Here is a 20,216-nt window from a genome sequence, read left to right as displayed (position 1 = left end):
TTGGGCCGGGTCACCAAATCAGACGATTCATCTAAGCGTGGTTCGGGCCTTGGCCTGGCAAGACCAAAGGTTGTATGGCGGTTTACAACTTCCGGAAGGTTTCCAAGCTTTGGAAGATGGCGACTTAGAGATCGTAAGGGTCACGGTTTGTAGAAAGGAAAGTACCCTTGTGAACCCTAGGGACTCGACCTGTATATAAAGGCGAGTCCCAGGGAAGAAGAGGGCAGGTTAGAAATCATCGATTGCTAGGTCTGGCGAGTTACACCCTCCTTGTAATCGAAACTCCATCAATACAACTGAAAGCAGGATGTAGGCCTTTACCTCCCCACGAGGGGCCGAACCTGGGTAAATCGCCATCTCTCTCCCGTTCAACCCCTTTGAGTCGCCACCAAAGTGCGATGGCTCTAGTACTAAGTCCTTTCACGGTGACATCTGCCGTGAGAAAACCACGACAGTTGGCACCCATCGTGGGGCCTGCGCACGGTGGAGTTGAGTTCTCAAAGGGAGCCCTACCAGGGTTTGGGAGCTACGCGACGGGGCTCATGACCCAGAGCCGCCGTGGGAAGTTCTACATCAACAACCTGCAATGGGGGCCCGAGGCGGATTCGATCGAATCTGGTTACAGGGTCCCCTTCGGCAAGATCAACGTCTTTGTCGGCATGATTGGATCATCCGTGCCTGAGCTGGACATCTCCACCGACATCGTCGAGCCGGCCAGGTACGTCCGCCCGCTAACGATGTTAAATCTGACTCGCCCGATCTTTGTTGGATTCACGCAGGGATCTGAGGAGCCAGAACACTTAGCGACCCAGGAAACCACACCCGTCAACACTGATGACGAATCATCCATGGGCGATTCAGATTCAATCCGGTCTCTACATGGGGATTGTCTCGGGGGCTTGTCGTTGGCCATGGACCCCGAGGTACTTGACCGAACCCGCCGCCAGATCGCTATTTACATGGCTGGGGCGACTCAACCCTTGCCAAACCTGGCAGGCGGGGATGGGCCTGGCGAGACATCTAGAAGCCCGGCCGCTGTCTTGGTGGAATTAGCAGCAGAAATTACAAGGCTTATGGCGACTTCCATCACACCGGAAAACCAGGAGGCAGTAAACACGGAATTGGTGAAGCTGAGAGAAGCAGTGGCAAAAGCTCATCGGGATGCCGAGGTGGAGTCTGCCAGAATCGAGACCCGACAGGCTCAAATTACCGCTGAGAGAATTCGCCTAAATACTAACAACCGGCGGCTCGGAAGACACCAGCGCGCACCTGACGACTTCTATCAGCGGAGGCACCAGGGTCGCCTACCCCCTGATCTCAACACGACCCGCCTGTTCGATACTCCGCGAACTCCCGGGGCGGGAGCCGCCCCAGGGGGAGGACCGGGACAACCACCTAACCCGCCGGTTCAACCAATTGAGGATCACGTTCCCCGATTCCGGACACCTCAGGGTCACTTTTCCAACCCAGTGGACAACGTCCTTGCCGCAACTCGCCATTTGGAATCTCTTCCGATTCATGGCAATATTCCTGCCGAGATAGAAGCAAGGAACGCCATTGAGATGTTGAAGACGGCGGTGGTTCAAAACGCCCAGTTCTCACATAGCCTAGATAGGCTGCATTCCACTCCTCAGGCGAGTCACACCAGGAGTCGGCCAGAGGACCAGCCCGCTGTACACAGTGGACGACGACTCATCCCCCAGGACAACCCGCGTGACCATCAAAACCCGCCGGGCCGGGATCTCCCGAACATCCAAGTCGCCCCAGTCCCTCTCGTCGGGAGCGGTGGACGAGTGGGAGTGCCGTGCTTGGCCCCCGCCCTCCATGACGAACGAATGCCGAAGGATTTTAAAGGACCAAGAAAGGTGCCTAATTACACCTCGGACCTTGAGCCGGCATCGTGGGTCGAGAGTTATGAAATCGCCATGGACATGCTCGACGTAAACGAAGCAGTTTGCGCTAGATACTTCACGATGATGCTCAAAGGATCAGCACGTACTTGGTTAAAAAACTTACCCCCAACTCCATCCAGACCTGGGCTGAATTGAAAGAGCGCTTCATCAAAAACTTCCGAGGAACCTGCAAACGTCCAATGACGATTGTCGATCTGCAGCACTGCGTTCATCGCCCTGATGAGTCGGCCCACCATTGGTCACGGCGGGTTGCAGAAATTATCCATTCATCAGACGGTATTACGGCGGCTCAGGCTGTGTTGATCCTCGAGCAGAATTGCCACTATGAACCCCTGGTGCAGAAGTTGGGGCGACTCAAGCGAAATGTCCAAGACATGGGGGAGCTAATGGATACTCTCACTAGATACGCTGAAGCGGACGACACCAAAGATCCCGGTGAGGACGGTAAAGCTAACTCGCCAAAGAAGGGCGAGTCATCCAAAAATCATACCCGGTTCCAGGGACGTAACCGCCACAATCAGGGAGCCAATGGCAAAAAAAGGCAGCAAGAGGAATCTTCGGATTTAGTCGCCAATACCAACACCAACAATGGCAACCAACTCTAGAAGAAAAACATGGGTTACAGTGGTAAGAAGCCACGTAACTATGAAGAGTTACTCAAGGGCCCTTGCCCGCACCATTCCATGGCAGACGGACCGGCGAATCATTCCTGGGAGAACTGTTTCGTGATGCGGGAGTTTCGAGCGGAGGCGATCAAGAAAAGCCAAAATGGTGAACCAGACCAACGGCAGGAGCAGTTTGCTGCACCCAACCAACGTCAGAACCCGTTTGGCAGTTTTCCCGAGCCGGGGGCTCAAGGGGCCCGCAGCCAAGCAGCGGCCCGTACCTAGTGCATCACCAGCGGCAGTATAACCCGCCCGGAGCTTTTCAGCAACCACCCCCATAGGGAGCTTCGCAGGGTCAGGATGAAAACGGCGGCTTTCGCAACAACCCCAAACAGTTAAGCAATGGGCAATACCAGTTTTCACCACCAATGTTTGCAGGCGTGATAAGAAGGTGAGTCACCGGGCGTACAGTGTGTCTAAGCCGGCACTTCCCAGGTACCTCCACTGGTCCGAGCAGACCATATCATGGAGTAGGGAGGACCACCCGCCAAGAATTGACAATCCTGGCGACTTAGCGTTGGTCGTAGCTCCCCAAGTTGGGGGTACACCCTCTCGAAGGTACTAATGGACGGAGGTAACATCATTAATATCTTATATTTTGACACTTTCCAAAGGATGAATCTATTGGAGAAGGATTTGATGCCTTCAACCACGGTATTCCACGGAATCGTCCTGGGCAAGTCGGCGTACCCCATAGGCAGAGTCAGGCTCACAGTCGCATTTGGAACAGCATATAACTACAGGAGTGAATCGTTGATGTTTGAGGTGGTCAAATTGAAAAGCCCCTACCATGCACTATTTGGGCGGCCGGCTTATGCCCGGTTCATGGCTCACCCATGCTATGTTTACCTTAAGCTCAAGATGCCTGGTCCTAAGGGACCCATCACGGTGGACGGTGATAGAAGAATTGCAAAGGAGTGTGAAGAGGGGGACGCAACTTATGCAGAAGTCGCCTGCGCTGCAGAAGAGCTCAATTATCATCGGGCTAATGTTGATCCTTCTGACATGTCACCCTTAAAGAAGCCAATGACAGATGCTGAGCCGCCCCTCAAGTTCAAACCAACGGATGAAACTAAAACGTCTGATTTCGTTCCTGGCGATTCATCCAAGCAGTTCACCATTGGGACGGGTCTGGATCCCAAATAGGAAAGCGCGCTCATCGAATTCATCCATGAGAATCGGGACATCTTCGCATGGAAACCTTCTGACATGCCTGGTGTGCCGAGAGAATTCGCCGAGCACCATCTCAATGTTGACCCAAAAGCAAAACCTATCCAGCAGAATCTTCGCAGGTTTAACGAGGAATGGCGCAAGGCAATCGGGGAAGAAGTTGCCCGTCTCTTAGCCGCCGGATTCATCGTGGATGTTTTCCACCCCAAGTGGTTGGCTAACCCGGTCTTGGTACTAAAAAAGAATGGTACTTTCCGTATGTGCATTGATTACACGAACCTTAACAGAGCTTGTCCCAAAGATCCTTTCGCTCTTCCCCGCATCGACCAGATTATTGACTCGGTGGCGGGATGCGAACGTTTGTGCTTTTTGGACGCCTACTCTGGATATCACCAAATCAAGATGGCCGTGGAGGATCAAGAGAAAACAGCTTTTATAACCCCCTTTGGGGCTTTTTGCTATGTATCCATGCCGTTTGGGCTCAAGAGTGCAGGGGCGACTTATCAACGCTGCATCCAGAATTGCCTCCGCAGCCAAATCGGATGCAACGTCCACGCCTATGTCGATGACATTGTGATTAAGACCCGTCAGGGGAGATGCTACTGGAGGATCTCAAGGAAAATTTTGATAATCTGCGGGTGTATCAGATGAAGCTAAATCCCACCAAGTGTGTTTTTGGTGTTCCTGCAGGGAAATTGTTGGGCTTCCTGGTGTCTGAGCGTGGCATTGAATCTAACCCGGACAAAATCGAAGCAGTCACGTCCCTTGGGAGACTGGCAAATGTTAACCAAGTCCAACGGATGGCGGGTCGCATCGCGGCTTTAAGTCGCTTCGTAAGCCGCCTGGGAGAAAAGGCGATTCCCCTTTATCAATTACTAAAGAAATCTGACCATTTTGTTTGGACAAATGAGGCAGATGAGGCTTTCGAAGCCTTAAAATGGCAACTGGTCAACCCGCCAGTCTTGGCCGCCCCGACTGAGAAAGAACCCATGCTTTTGTATATTGGGGCAAACTCTAAAGCAGTAAGTGTGGCGGTGGTCGTTGAAAGGAAGGAGGAAGGGAAGGAATACCCGGTGCAGCGCCCGGTGTATTTTGTCAGCGAAGTGCTAACTCTTTCCAAGCAATGGTACCCACATTGGCAGAAGTTAGTGTATGGGGTGTTTATGGCGAGTTGGAAGCTTAAGCATTATTTTCAAGAGCACCCCATCACGGTGGTTAGTTCCGCCCCCCTCGGGGACATCATCCAGAATCGGGGAGCGACAGGGCGGATTGCCAAGTGGGTGATTGAACTTGGGCCGCATCACGTGCGATATACCCCTCGCACAGCCATTAAATCTCAAGCTTTAGTTGATTTCGCCAATGATTGGACGGAGTTGCAAGCCCCGAAAGACAGGCCTGATCTTACATACTGGACTATTTATTTTGATGGATCCAGACAGCTGGAAGGCTCGGGGGCTGGTGTGGTACTGGTGTCCCCTCAAGGAGATAAATTCTGTTATGTCCTCCGACTCATGTTTCCGTGCACTAACAATGCTGCGGAATACGAAGCTTTGCTTCACGGCTTGCGACTCGCCAAGGAGATGGGATTCTCGAGACCCCGTGATGGCGGCTTACATGCGGCTCATTTCCATGGCTATCAGGTTGATCACATTGACCGGCGCCTTAACGAGGCAGCTGAGGCCCTTTCACGTCTTGGTTCCCAGCGAAAGCCGGTTCCCCCCAACGTTTTTCTGGATATTTTGCATAATCCCTCCGTAAGTGTGCCGTCAGAGGAGGAGTTGGCGATACCAGATCCTAAGTCTCAGTTCGTGGTGGCTCTCCATGTCACGCCGGATTGGGTTCTTCCTTATCTGGCCTATCTCATCCGGGGCGAGTTACCAACAGACGAAGTTTTGGCCCGCCAAATTGTTCGGCGAAGCAAATCCATGATGATCATAAATGGCGAATTATATAAGCGGAGTGCCTCTGGGGTTTTTCAATGATGTGTTTCCTCCGAAGAAGGATGCATAATCCTAAATGACATTCATTCCGGTGATTGTGGTCATCACGCCGGGTCACGCTCTTTGGTTTCAAAGGCATTCCGTCATGGTTTCTTTTGGTTGACGGCTCATGCAGATGCAGAAGAGATAGTTCATAGATGCGAGGGATGCCAGCGCTATGGACGACAGGCTCATGTGCCGGCTCAAGAACTAAGAATGATTCCCATCACTTGGCCTTTTGCGGTCTCGGGGTTAGACATGGTTGGCCCCTTTAAGATGTCATCCAACAAGAAAACCCATTTGCTGGTGGCGGTTGATAAGTTCACCAAGTGGGTCGAGGCAGAGCCTGTTGGAGCTTGCGATGCGGAGACGACGGTCAAATTCTTGAAAAAGTTGATCTTCCGGTTCGGATATCCACACAGTATCATTACTGATAATGGCACTAATTTATCTCAAGGGGCGATGCAGGAGTTTTGCCGTCGAGAGCATATCCGGCTTGATGTGTCTGCGGTCGCTCACCCGCAGTCTAATGGGTGTTGGAAATATGCCCTAGAGGCAATAATAAAATGGTTATTATCATATTTCCTTGTTCATGATAATCGTCTATTGTTCATGCTATAATTGTATTAACAGGAAACAGTAATACATGTGTGAATAAATAGATCACAATGTGTCCCTAGCAAGCCTCTAGTTGGCTAGCTCGTTAGTCAATAGATGATCATGGTTTCCTGATCATGGGCATTAGATGTCATTGATAACGGGATCACATCATTGGGAGAATGATGTGATGGACAAGACCCAATCCTAAGCCTAGCACTAGATCGTATTGTTCGTATGCTAATGCTTTTCTAATGTCAAGTATCTTTTCCTTCGACCGTGAGATTGTGCAACTCCCGGATACCGTAGGAGTGCTTTGGGTGTATCAAACGTCACAACGTAACTGGGTGACTATAAAGGTGCACTACGGGTACCTCCGAAAGTGTCTGTTGGGTTGGTACAAATCGAGATCGGGATTTGTCACTCCGTGTGACGGAGAGGTATCTCTGGGCCCACTCGGTAGAACATCATCATGAGCTCAATGTGACTAAGGAGTTAGTCACACGATGACGTGCTACGGAACGAGTAAAGAGACTTACCGGTAACGAGATTGAACAAGGTATAGGTATACCGACGATCGAATCTCGGGCAAGTTCTATACGGACAGACAAAGGGAATCGTATACGGGATTGATTGAATCCTTGACATCGTGGTTCATCCGATAAGATCATCGTGGAGCAAGTGGGAGCCATCATGGGTATCCAGACCCCGCTGATGGTTATTGGCCAGAGAGGTGTCTCGGTCATGTCTGCCTGTCTCCCGAACCCGTAGGGTCTACACACTTAAGGTTCGATGACGCTAGGGTTATAGGGAATTGTTATACGAGGTTACCGAAAGTTGTTCGGAGTCCCGGATGAGATCCCGGACATCACGAGGAGCTCCGGAATGGTCTGGAGGTAAAGATTGATATATAGGATGGGTGGTTTCGGATACCGGAAGTGTTTCGGGCATCACCGGTAACGTACCGGGACCACCGGGACCACCGGAGGTGGCCCCGGGGGACCACCGAAGGGGGGCAACGACCCCGGGAGGTAAGGTGGGCCAAGTGGGGGTGGGAACCAGCCCCTAGGTGGACTGGTGCGCCTCCCCACTCAGCCCATTGCGCAAGGGAGAGAAAAGGGGGGCAAACCCTAAGCCAGGTGGGCCTAAGGCCCACCAGTTGGTGCGCCACCCCCTCCTCCCCCTCTGGCCGGCGCACCACCCATCTGGGAGGGCTGCCGCACCCCCTAGGGTGGGAACCCTAGGGGTGGCACCCCCTCTCCCCTTCCCCTATATATAGTGGGCACTTTTGGCCATTGGGAATCAGACTTTTCCATCTCCCTCGGCGCAGCCCTGCTCTTCTTCCTCCTCCTCTCTGCCGGTGCTTGGAGAAGCCCTGCCGGGAGACCTCGTCTCTCCATCGACACCACGCCGTCGTGCTGCTGGAGTTCTTCCCCAACCTCTCCCTCCTCCTTGCTGGATCAAGGCGCGGGAGACGTCACCGGGTTGCACGTGTGTTGAACGCGGAGGTGCCGTGGTTCGGCACTAGATCGGAATCGCTGCGAGTACGACTCCATCAACCGCGTTCTAGCAACGCTTCCGCTTAGCAATCTTCAAAGGTATGAAGATGCTCTCACCCCTCTCTCGTTGCTGGTCTCTTCATTGGAAGATCTGAATATGCGTAGGAAAATTTTGAATTTATGCTACGTTACCCAACAATGGGCAGGCGGAACGGGCGAATCAGGAAGTTTTACGGGGAATCAAGCCCCGGCTCATGGTTCCTTTGGAAAAAACCCCGGGATGTTGGGTTGAGGAGTTGCCTTCAGTGTTATGGAGCATCCGGACCACCCCGAACCGGTCCACGGGTTTTACCCCTTTCTTTCTGGTCTATGGAGCAGAAGCTGTTCTTCCCATTGACATGAGGCATGACTCGCCCAGAGTCACCGCTTACGTGGAACAGGACAACGAACTGGCGCGTCAAGAATCTTTGGACGCCTTAGAGGAGGCGCGTGGCTTGGCTGCGGCCCGATCGGCCATTTATCAGCAGGATTTACGGCGTTATCACAACCGCCGGGTCAAGAGCCGAACCTTTCAGGAAGGCGACTTAGTGCTTCGTCTGATACAGGATCGTGCTGGCATGCATAAGTTATCACCACCATGGGAAGGACCGTTCGTCGTTAGGAAAAATCTTCACAACGGCTCTTACTATCTGCTGGATCTTCGGCCTGACCGGCCAACCATGGAGGCTGAGTCGACTCGCACCTGGAATATTGCCCACTTGCTGCTTTACTACACTTGAGCTTTTAAGCTCTGCATTTTGTAAGTTTTTTAGTCCTTATTATAAAGCAATAAAATTAAAACGCCTCCTGACTTGGGGGCTTCCTCTTATTGAGATCAGTTTTATTACCATTTTGGTCTATGAAATTATTATGTTGGGTGGCGCTTGAGCTTTCTGACTCGCCCTATCCTGTCGCGACCTTATGAGCCGACGAAATCATTCTTGGGTGGCGCTTGAGCTTTCTGACTCGCCCTATCCTGTCGCGACCTTATGAGCCGAGCAAATCATTCTTGGGTGGCGCTTGAGCTCTCTGACTCGCCCGATCCTGTCGCGACCTTATGAGCCGACGAAATCATTATCTTGGGCGGCGCTTGAGCTTTCTGACTCGCCCGATCCTGTCGCGACCTTATGAGCCGACGAAATCATTATCTTGGGCGGCGCTTGAGCTTTCTGACTCGCCCGATCCTGTCGCGACCTTATGAGCCGACGAAATCATTATCTTGGGTGGTGCTTGAGCTTTCTGACTCGCCCTATCCTGTCGCGACCTTATGAGCCGACGAAACTGCTATCTTGGGGGGTGCTTGAGCTTTTTGACTCTCCCTATCCTGTCGCGACCTTATGAGCCGACGAAACTGCTACCTTGGGTGGCGCTTGAGTTTTTTTGACTCGCCCTATCCTGTCGCCGCCTTATGAGCCGACGAAAGTACTATTTTTTACCTTCCTGGCACTGCCACAAGGTTTTTCGGACTTTTTTTTTCTGATTCGCCTCAAAATATTTTGGGCGACTGCTATTTGTTATCACTTATTATTCAGTGAGATGGTTTCACATATGTTTTTCAATGCTTAGAACAGGTTGATGATCGAGATCACTCTATCCATGGCGGATTAAGCATCATAAAAAAGCCTCAAACGGCGGATCAAGTATTTCAAATCGCCTTAAGGGCGACATAAGGATTTTTTAAAGGTATCACAAAGGCAATATCGATTCCTAAAGGAGAACTATTACATGGATCTCATGACCAGTTCGATGAAAATTTATTCTGCTGACGCCCTTGGATCAGCCTGTTGCGAGCTTTGGCCAACCTCAATCTGCAAGTCGCCCAGTACCCAGTTACACTTGGACAGAGCGGCAAATTCATCTTCATCAGTCAGGATTGATGAAAGATCCGCGTCCAAGTCAAAAGGATTCTTGGGTCGCCGTGGAGTTAAGCTGGTCATCACAAAGGTTGGCGGGTTGACCTTCTTGTTCTTGCAATCATAGGCGGCCTGGTACTTTGATAAGTCCAGGCTTCCAGCAAGCTGAGTCGCCGCCAGACGGGAGTCCTTGACAACACGCTGGTGGTCCTCTTCAGCGAATTCTAACCCATCATCCTTGAGTTGAGGAAAGCCCGCCGCTACCTCTTCTGGGTTGATTTCTGGAGCATATGCTAAGCAGCAACTCAGTGTAGTCAGCACTCCCTTCCGGGCGGCTGACCGAGTTAACTCGCCAATCTGGGGAGGAAGCGTGGATAGGCAGCCAAGCATCTTCTTTATGGAGGTTATAGGGTCCTTGGCGCCCATCACTGCTTTCACAGTCAGTACACTGCCGGTATATAGCTGCTTTGTCAGCGTGTAAATCGCCTTCAGCGTCAGAACGCAATCATCCTGAAGGTTGGCGGCTCTCGGACCTGTACAGGGGGTAATGATAATCAGCGACTCAGATAAGAGTTATTTGTTTAAAAAGGTCAAGAGTTAGTATTTCACCAAAGACGGCTTGCGCCATGTTTGAGATATGACGGTTTGAACCGGACAACTCTTGTTGCACAGTAGCCAGCCTGGCTTCAGCCTTCTCTGCTCGCTTTGTTGAAGCATCTTGGTCAGCTTGACCGGTTTTAAATCGGCTTTTAGTTTTTCCATCTCAGCTAAGACTAGTTGATACTTCTCCTCCGATTTGGCTCGGGTATCCTGCTGATCAGATAAGCTTTTCTTCAAGTCGCCAAGTGTTGATTCAGTCTGGATAAGAGATTCCTATTGAAGCATATGATTAAGGGGCAAGTCTTAGAACTATTGCAAGCAATATCCCTGACACTTGGGGGCTAATGTATAATTTTTCAGACAAAATTATACAGCATCAAGACCCGGCTCATCTTTTTTACTGATGACCCGGCCCTTGGGGGTTACTGGTCGAAAGTTTTTCTAGTCATCAAGGCCCGGCTCATCTTGGTCTGCATTTTCCCGCAGGCTCGGCGGTCATCTTTATTGATGATGGTGACAATATCGCTTTCCGTTAGAGCCCTGTGGAAGTAACATTGAGGATGGTCTAGACTGCCGTCAAATTCACAATTAACCCATCCCGGCGACTTAGAGGGAGGATGCGCCATTCGACCCAGCAGCGGATCAAGTCAACCCCAGTAAGGCCGTTGTTTGTCAAAGATCTTAACTCGGACAAAACTGGGATAAAATCTGATTCTTCTTCTTCGGTGAGCTTTTCCGGGAGCTTGAAATTCGTTGGGAGGCGATCTTCCCTATAACCCAGAAGCTTGTTTTCACCTACAGGCGAGGTCTCTTGACAATAGAACCAAGATTCGCCCCAGCCTTTGGGGTGGCTTGGCATGGCGAGTGATGGAAATGGGCTATCCCTGCGGCGCTAAACATTTACACCGCCGAGCTCCAGGCTGGGACCGTTGTGAAATTCTGTTTGGCGATTTAAGTGTGGAAGAAATACAAGAATAAGGGAACTGAGGGTTCCATCCGTAGGTAAGCCTCACAAAACACCTGGAACTGGCATAGGTTGCTTATCGAATTGGGCCCTAGATCCTGGAGGCGGACATTCATGAAAGCCATGGCATCTCTAAGGAACTCCGATCCGGGCGGCTTAAAACCCCGCTCAAGGTGTTCAACGAAAACAACTATTTCCCCTTCTTTGGGATTGGGGATTTCCTCTCCGAACCCGGTACGCCAACCGATAACATCCCGAGGGTCCAAATTCCCCGTTTTCACATAATCCTCTAGTATGGCATCATTGACCTTGGTAGGGAGCCAGTCACTTTTGAAAACGGCGCCCATGCTACAAAGGAATAAAGTGCGGGTGAATTGACACGCCAAAACATCTACTGTAAGAGGTGAAACAATTTCATTTGACTCGCCAAGTAATTTGTCCGCGGGCTAAGGAAAAATCTTGATCCGCCGAACGAAGTCCCGAGTCAGGTTGCTATGGCGACTTATGAAGTTTGGCTACTTAAAGGAGTTGTGTCTCAAGGTGTCAGAGGCATTTATCCAAAAATGGTGAAGTATGAAGACTACAAACAGTTTTCACATAACGAGCGGTAGATTATGGATCTACTGGTGTGACAGCCCGATGCCGACGTTCCAGAAGCTTCCCCTTTTCTTTTCGTTTTCGTCGTGTGTATATTTTCTTCTGTCGCATCATCATCGCATCATGCGCATCATCAGCATTGCATCGGCATCTCCGTTGCCGCCAGTTTTAAAAACTTGCATCCGTTGTTAGTTGCCGGTTCGCGTCGTCGTCCGTTCTAAGCCCGACCGCACTCGCACGCGCCCGCGACATCGTCGAAACCCTGTTTTAGAAGTGCGTTTAAAACTTTCTCTGATCGAGGTGAAACTTGGCACGCGGTCGTGATTCGTTATAGCTAGGCCGCCTGTCGATTTTCGTCGCGATCGCAGTTCGTCTGGTACCCGAATGGTCGTCCGTAGCGGCACCGTCTTCGGTCTACCGTCGGACGTCTGTCGATGTTTTTAAATCATTACCGCGCCGCCCGTTCTCCCTCTCGTCTCCGGATATCCCCTCAACACGGCCGCGTACCTATTCCCTCATGCGGAATCGTCCGAATCCGACCCCGCGGTTGGATCCGGATCGCGATTCCGGTTAACCGAGCCCCCAGTTTGTCTATATATATAGCCCCATGCCAATAATTAAACAACCTCTCCCTAATTCCTCCTCGTTTTCCGCGCCACCCCACCAAACCCTAGACTCCCCGTCTCCCTCCTCCAGCCGCCGGGCCCGTCGAGCCCGCAACCGGTTCACCGAGCCCGTCGCGCCGCCGCCGCTCTCTCTCTGCCCAGCAGCCGTCGCGCCCTCTCCCCGAGCTAACTCCAGAGAGCCCGCAGCTCGCGAGCTGCCCCGCGCGTGCCCCGCTCCTCCCCTCGGTCGTCGGAGCCTCCGACGCCGGGAACCGCCACCGGAGCCCTGCCTCTGCCGGCCGGAGTCGTCGCCCTCGCGCCGTTCCCCGCAGGTCGCCGCGCCATGGCCTGAGTTCGTCGAAGCTTCCCCAAGGCCGGCCGCCGCCGGGGATGGGACCCCTACGACCAGATCCGGTCAGCTCTCGCCGCTCGCCGGCCTCCGCCGCCAGATCTCGCCCCCCCCCCCCCCCCCCGCGCCGGTGTGGCGCCCCAGGCCGCCTACAGAGCCAGCGCCGTCGCCTCCGTAGCGCTCGGGATCGAGCAGGCAACGGGAGGCCGTCCTGGGCCTTCCCCAGCGACGCGGTCCACCTCGGCCTCTACAGCTCCCCCGCAGTGGGCCCAGCAGCAGCTCCCCCTTCGGCCCAGGCGCCTAGGCCGCCTCCTCCCCTTCAGCCGGCCTTTTGGCCCAAGGTGAGAATTCCCCCAGCCCCTCTAAATAAAGCCTAGGCATGTCTTAATTATTTAGCGCTGCCCCAGATTCAGCCCATTTAGATTCCGGGGTTCTTTTATAAGTTTCTGTGATTTTAGAATTTCAGGAATTTATTAGGTATTGTATCCTCCGTAGATTTCAAACCGTAAATCGGATGGAGGCGTATTATATATGGTTTTGGGGTAGTTCTGCGAGTAGAACACGTTTACACAACTTGCATTTTTATTTGACGTCGTTTAGCGTGCTGTTTGCCTAGATAAGCATGCTGTCCTAATAGGTTTCGACCCGTATTTATTTTTCGTGCAAGACCGGGTTGCCCGTGTGCCTTAGATAAAATGCCTATGTTTTAGGGACCATTTTTCCATGTATTTTAGAGCGGTCACTCGTATTTTTGCGTGTAGGGTTTGCCTCTAGTTTATTTTCCCGTATATAGGTTGTTTTCCCGCATTAATGTGTGGCATTATTTTGTGTTGCAAACCCCACGTATTTTATATGTTTCCGGGGTAGAAAAATCCCAAGGATTTTTCTGTGCAATTATTTGTAGCTTTCGAGTAAGGTAGTTTGTGAGATTTTTTGCTAAGTTGCCCTTTTGTTTAATTCGTAGGATTTATTCCGTGCCTCGTTAGAATTAGTTGTCAACTAGAGAGTTGACCTTGGATGTTTTGTTTAGCCCCTGGTATTTTTGGTTGCAATAGAAATGCATGTTTAGGTGTTGTTTGCTTGCCCTCAAGTTGCTAGAAATAGTGCTGTTTTAGACGTGCTGAAATATTTCAAAGTCTGGAATCTGTTATATTTTGTTGCTGTCTTTTCTTGCTTCTATCTTTGGATCTGTAGCTCTTTTGAGGTTGGTCCAATGGAGTTAGTTGTACCCCTTGGGTTTCTTTAGCATGTTGTAAAGCTTCATGCCATTTGGAGTCCTGAAGCTATAGGTTTTGCCGCTGTCAATATTGCTTCAGATCGAAAACTGCACTTTCATGAGGTGTAATTTTCACTAAGTCTGAAATAGTGTGTGAGATGCCATTTTGTTTCTAGTTTTCCTAGTGCTCCTTGTGGCCATGCTAGTTTTTGTTAGCTGTTCGTAGTAGTGCTTCTTGCCCTCTTCCGTGCCATGCCTTGCTTGAGCTTATCGGAGTTGTGTAGCCGAAGTTGTGAGGCGTATAAACTGCCATGTGGCTGTTTTTGGCAGATTGTGAAGATTTCTTGTTTTGCTCGTAGTTGTTGAACCGTAGCTCCGATTTGATCGTGTCCTACATGAAACTTGCTTAGAATCTCGCGTAGTTACATTTTCTCTTGCTGGTTGAATATTTTGAAGTGCTCGTGACCGCCGTTGCACACATTTTGCTTTCATGCCATCATATCTTGCGGTGCTTGTATCTTTTGATCCGTAGCTCCGTTGGAGATGTTCTCTATGTGTAGTTTGCTTGTCTTGACGCGTAGAATCACGTGAACCTATTTGTTTTTCTGTATAACAACCAATTAAATGTGTTAATTCAGATCTGGACAGAATTGTAAATTAACATGTGAGGTCGTTTCGGAGATGCTATATGTCATTTCCGACCTCATTTAAAATGTATAGATAGGTAGTTTAATTTCCTCTTCACCTCTTGCATGTTAACAACATTAATATTGCCGGGTAACTAACTGGGAGTGAACTAAATAATTAACGTGGAGTTTCGTCAATATGCAACTCGTTGCATAATGAACTTCACTTAATGTGTAGTGTTTGATTGTGTGATTTGTCATGCCGCGACTTGCATGTATTCAGCTGTTCATGCATCATTTGTGTTGTGCATCGTGTGGTGAATTCTGTGTGTTGATTTGTGTTTCCGGTTTGCTTCGTCTCGATAGAGTTCCGCAAGCGTGTCGGATGTGAGGACCCGTTCGACTACATTGGTTCGTCTGCTTCCTGGACTCGTTCTTCTTCCAAGCGGGATCTCAGGCAAGATGATCATTTCCCCAGATACCATTACTATCATTGCCATGCTAGTTTTACCGTTTCTATCATTATGTCTCATTGCCTACCACATGTTAAATATCAGCCTCTCAACAATGCCATGAAACCTTCAACCTGTTCGACCTAGCAAACCATTGATTGGCTATGTTACTGCTTGCTTAACCCTGTTGTTAGCATTGCTAGTTGCAGGTGCATTGCTTCCATGTGGAAACATGGGTTCCTTGTAATATCACCATATTTAACTGCTATTTAATTTAATGCACCTATATACTTGGTAAAAGGTGGAAGGCTCGGCCTTTCTAGCCTGGTGTTTTGTTCCACCTTTGCCCCCTTAGTTTCCGGCTACCGGTGTTATGTTCCATAAATGAGCGCTCCTAACACGATCGGGGTTGTTATGGGGACCCCTTGATAATTCGTTTTAGATAAAAGCTGGTCTGGCAAGGCCCAACTTTGGTACTACATTTGCCTAATCACCTAATAAAATTGCATAGGGACTTCCCGGGCCCCGAGGATAATTTAATCAACCCCCGGGCCAGTGCTCCTCATGAGTGTTCGTCCAAAACAGAGCACTGTGCGGGGCCACCGTGAGGAAACTCAAGGATTGGCACTTGTACGCGTCGCTTATCCGTCGTGTCCTGCTGATCAGATAAGCTTTTCTTCAAGTCGCCAAGTGTTGATTCAGTCTGGATAAGAGATTCCTGTTGAAGCATATGATTAAGGGGCAAGTCTCAGAACTATTGCAAGCAATATCCCTGACACTTGGGGGCTAATGTATAATTTTTCAGACAAAATTATACAGCATCAAGACCTGGCTCATCTTTTTTACTGATGACCCGGCCCTTGGGGGTTACTGGTCGAAAGTTTTTCTAGTCATCAAGACCCGGCTCATCTTTTTACTGATGACCCGGCCCTTGGGGGTTACTGGTCGAAAGTTTTTCTAGTCATCAAGACTCGGCTCATCTTTTTACTGATGACCCGGCCCTTGGGGGTTACTGGTCGAATGTTTTTCTAGTCATCAAGACCCGGCTCATCTTTTTACTTATGACCCGGCCCTTGGGGGTTAATGAAGATAATATGGTATACAACAAAATTTACCTCATGTTTGTTTTTCAGCATCCGAAGCAGGCTTTTCTCCATCTCATAACTCGCCTCTAGGCGACTTGCAAAACCAGAGCAAAGTTCTTTGAACTGCAAATGTTCATATTGGGAGAGCTTAGCCTTGGAGAGTTCATATTCAGGAATAGTTTGAGATGATGATGACACATGCTTCGATAAAACCGCTGTGGCCGGTTTAGAGAAGCTGGTACCAGTGATAATTACAACGTCCGGGTCTTCTGCTGTTGTCAATGGACTTGGCGGCTTGGGGGCATCCATTGTTTCCTTGGGAGAACTAGGGAGATCCACTTTATCCTCAGGTTTGTCTTGGTCCGGGTTATCTTGGATCGGCGCCGGCTCTTTGATAGGCTCTAAGATTATGATGGGAGTTGACCCGCCAGATTTCCTTTTCTTCGCCTGTGCCCTGAAAGAGGAAAGAGGCGCGTTTAAGGACTGAGAATTTATCACCATCAGATTCAAAGTAAAAATTATCAAAAGACTTACCCAGGGACACGGATCATTGGCGGAAGTGCCGACATTACTGAGTCGCCAGATGTAGGAGGAGAATTCTGCAAGAGTTGCACGTCGAAGATATAAGCGGGTTACAAATGCGATCCAAAGAGACATGAAGAAGTGTTGTTAAAGGATACCTCATTTGGCCTTTTCTTGCTCCCTGTGGGTAAACTGGACACCAGATCACCGGAATGACTTCGGGTCTTCCGATTCGAAGTGTATTGTGCTTTCTTCACAAGAAAATTTGGGTCCAAACAAGCATTTGGATGTGAGAAGGGAACTTTCCCACAAATTCTCCTGACCGGCTTAGGTGGAGAAGGAGATGAATCGGAGGAAACAGAAATTACCTCTACAGAATCCTCCTGGCTTTCGTTGTCTTCATTCTATTCCAGAGATGCAGAGGTATAAATACAAAGTTAACAGTAATGGATGGCAAGTTAAGAGAAGATAGGTTTTTACCTCCGAAGGTGCGTCGCCGATTTGGGATTCATCGGCCTCGGATGGTTCAGTCACAGCAGCTTTGCCCTTGCCCTTGGTTTTCTTCTTTGGCGGCGGCCTAGCTTGCTTCATGGCTGGCTTTTTGGGCTTCTTGGACCAAAATTTATCACCTTTCTGAAATGGCATATGTTATAAGAGGCCATAATTCGAATGAGACATAAGAAGTAAAAGACAAAAGGCGGGTTAAAGTTGCTTACCTTGGGTGCCGAGCTAATCTTGTAGAAGGGTTTGAGACCTACTTGGCTGCATTTTCCCACAGGCTCGGCGGTCAGCTTCTTGATGATGGTGACAATATCGCTTTCGGTTAGAGCCGTGCGGAAGTAACATTGAGGATGGTCTAGACTGCCGTCAAATTCACAATTAACCCGTCCCGGCGACTTAGAGGGAGGATGCGCCATTCGACCCAGCAGCGGATCAAGACAACCCCAGTAAGGCCGTTGTTTGTCAAAGATCTTAACTCGGACAAAACTGGGATAAAATCTGATTCTTCTTCTTCGGTGAGCTTTTCCGGGAACTTGAAATTCGTTGGGAGGCGATCTTCCCTATAACCCAGAAGCTTGTTTTCACCTACAGGCGAGGTCTCTTGACAATAGAACCAAGATTCGCCCCAGCCTTTGGGGTGGCTTGGCATGGCGAGTGACGGAAATGGGCTATCCCTGCGGCGTTGAACATTTACACCGCCGAGCTCCAGGCTGGGACCGTTGTGAAATTCTGTTTGGCGATTTAAGTGTGGAAGAAATACCAGAATAAGGGAACTAAGGGTTCCATCTGCAGGTAAGCCTCACAAAACACCTGGAACTGGCATAGGTTGCTTATCGAATTGGGCCCTAGATCCTGGAGGCGGACATTCATGAAAGCCATGGCATCTCTAAGGAACTCCGATCCGGGCGGCTTAAAACCCCGCTCAAGGTGTTCAACGAAAACAACTATTTGCCCTTCTTTGGGATTGGGGATTTCCTCTCCGAACCCGGTACGCCAACCGATAACATCCCGAGGGTCCAAATTTCCCGTTTTCACATAATCCTCTAGTATGGCATCATTGACCTTGGTAGGGAGCCAGTCACTTTTGAAAACGGCGCCCATGCTACAAAGGAATAAAGTGCGGGTGAATTGACACGCCAAAACATCTACTGTAAGAGGTGAAACAATTTCATTTGACTCGCCAAGTAATTTGTCCGCGGGCTAAGGAAAAATCTTGATCCGCCGAGCGAAGTCCCGAGTCAGGTTGCTATGGCGACTTACGAAGTTTGGCTACTTAAAGGAGTTGTGTCTCAAGGTGCCAGAGGCATTTATCCAAAAATGGCGAAGTATGAAGACTACAAACAGTTTTCACATAATGAGCGGTAGATTATGGATCTACTGGTGTGACAGCCCGATGACGACGTTCCAGAAGCTTCCCCTTTTCTTTCCGTTTTCGTCGTGTGTCTATTTTCTTCTGTCGCATCATCATCGCATCATGCGCATCATCAGCATTGCATCGGCATCTCCGTTGCCGCCAGTTTTAAAAACTTGCATCCGTTGTTAGGTGCCGGTTCGCGTCGTCGTCCGTTCTAAGCCCGACCGCACTCGCACGCGCCCGCGGCATCGTCGAAACCCTGTTTTAAAAGTGCGTTTAAAACTTTCTCTGATCGAGGTGAAACTTGGCACGCGGTCGTGATTCGTTATAGCTAGGCCTCCTGTCGATTTTCGTCGCGATCGGAGTTCTTCTGGCACCCGAATGGTCGTCCGTAGTGGCACCGTCTTCGGTCTACCGTCGGACGTTTGTCGATGTTTTTAAATCATTGCCGCGCCGCCCGTTCTCCCTCTCGTCTCCGGATATCCCCTCTACACGGCGCGTACCCATTCCCTCGTGCGGAATCGTCCGAATCCGACCCCGCGGTTGGATCCGGATCGCGATTCCGGTGAACCGAGCCCCCCGTTTGTCTATATATAGCCCCCATGCCAATAATTAGACAACCTCTCCCTAATTCCTCCTCGTCTTCCGCGCCACCCCACCAAACCCTAGCCTCCCTGTCTCCCTCCTCCAGCCACTGGGCCCGTCGAGCCCGCAACCGGCTCACCGAGCCCGTCGCGCCGCCGCCTCTCTCTCTCTGCCCGAGCAGCCGCCGCACCCTCTCCCTTAGCTAACTCCCGAGAGCCCGCAGCTCGCGAGCTGCCCCGCGCGTGCCCCGCTCCTCCCCTCGGTCGTCGGAGCCTCCGACGCCGGGAACCGCCACCGGAGCCCCGCCTCTGCCGGCAGGAGTCGTCGCCCTCGCGCCGTTCCCCGCAGGTCGCCGCGCCATGGCCTGAGTTCGTCGAAGCTTCCCCAAGGCCGGCCGCCGCCGGGGATGGGACCCCTACGACCAGATCCGGTCAGCTCTCGCCGCTCGCCGGCCTCCGCCGCCAGATCTCGCCCCCCCCGCGCCGGTGTGGCGCCCCAGGCCGCCTACAGAGCCAGCGCCGTCGCCCCCGTAGCGCTCGGGATCGAGCAGGCAACGGGAGGCCGTCCTGGGCCTTCCCCAGTGACGCGGCCCACCTCGGCCTCTACAGCTCCCCCGCAGCGGGCCTAGCAGCAGCTCCCCCTTCGGCCCAGGTGCCTAGGCCGCCTCCTCCCCTTCAGCTGGCCTTTCGGGCCAAGGTGAGAATTCCCCCAGCCCCTCTAAATAACGCCTAGGCGTGTCTTAATTATTTAGCGCTGCCCCAGATTCAGCCCATTTAGATTCCGGGGTTCTTTTATTAGGTATTGTAACCTCCGTAGATTTCAAATCGTAAATCGGAAGGACGCGTATTATATATGGTTTTGGGGTAGTTTTGCGAGTAGAACACGTTTACGCAACTTGCATTTTTATTTGACGTCGTTTAGCGTGCTGTTTGCCTAGATAAGCATGCTGTCGTAATAGGTTTCGACCCGTATTTATTTTTCGTGCAAGACCGGGTTGCCCGTGTGCCTTAGATAAAATGCCTATGTTTTAGGGACCATTTTTCCA

This window comes from Hordeum vulgare, chromosome 7H (assembly GCF_904849725.1).
Source record: "Hordeum vulgare subsp. vulgare chromosome 7H, MorexV3_pseudomolecules_assembly, whole genome shotgun sequence".
Classification (NCBI taxonomy): Eukaryota; Viridiplantae; Streptophyta; class Magnoliopsida; order Poales; family Poaceae; genus Hordeum; species Hordeum vulgare.
Note: the sequence above shows the minus strand (reverse complement) of the source record.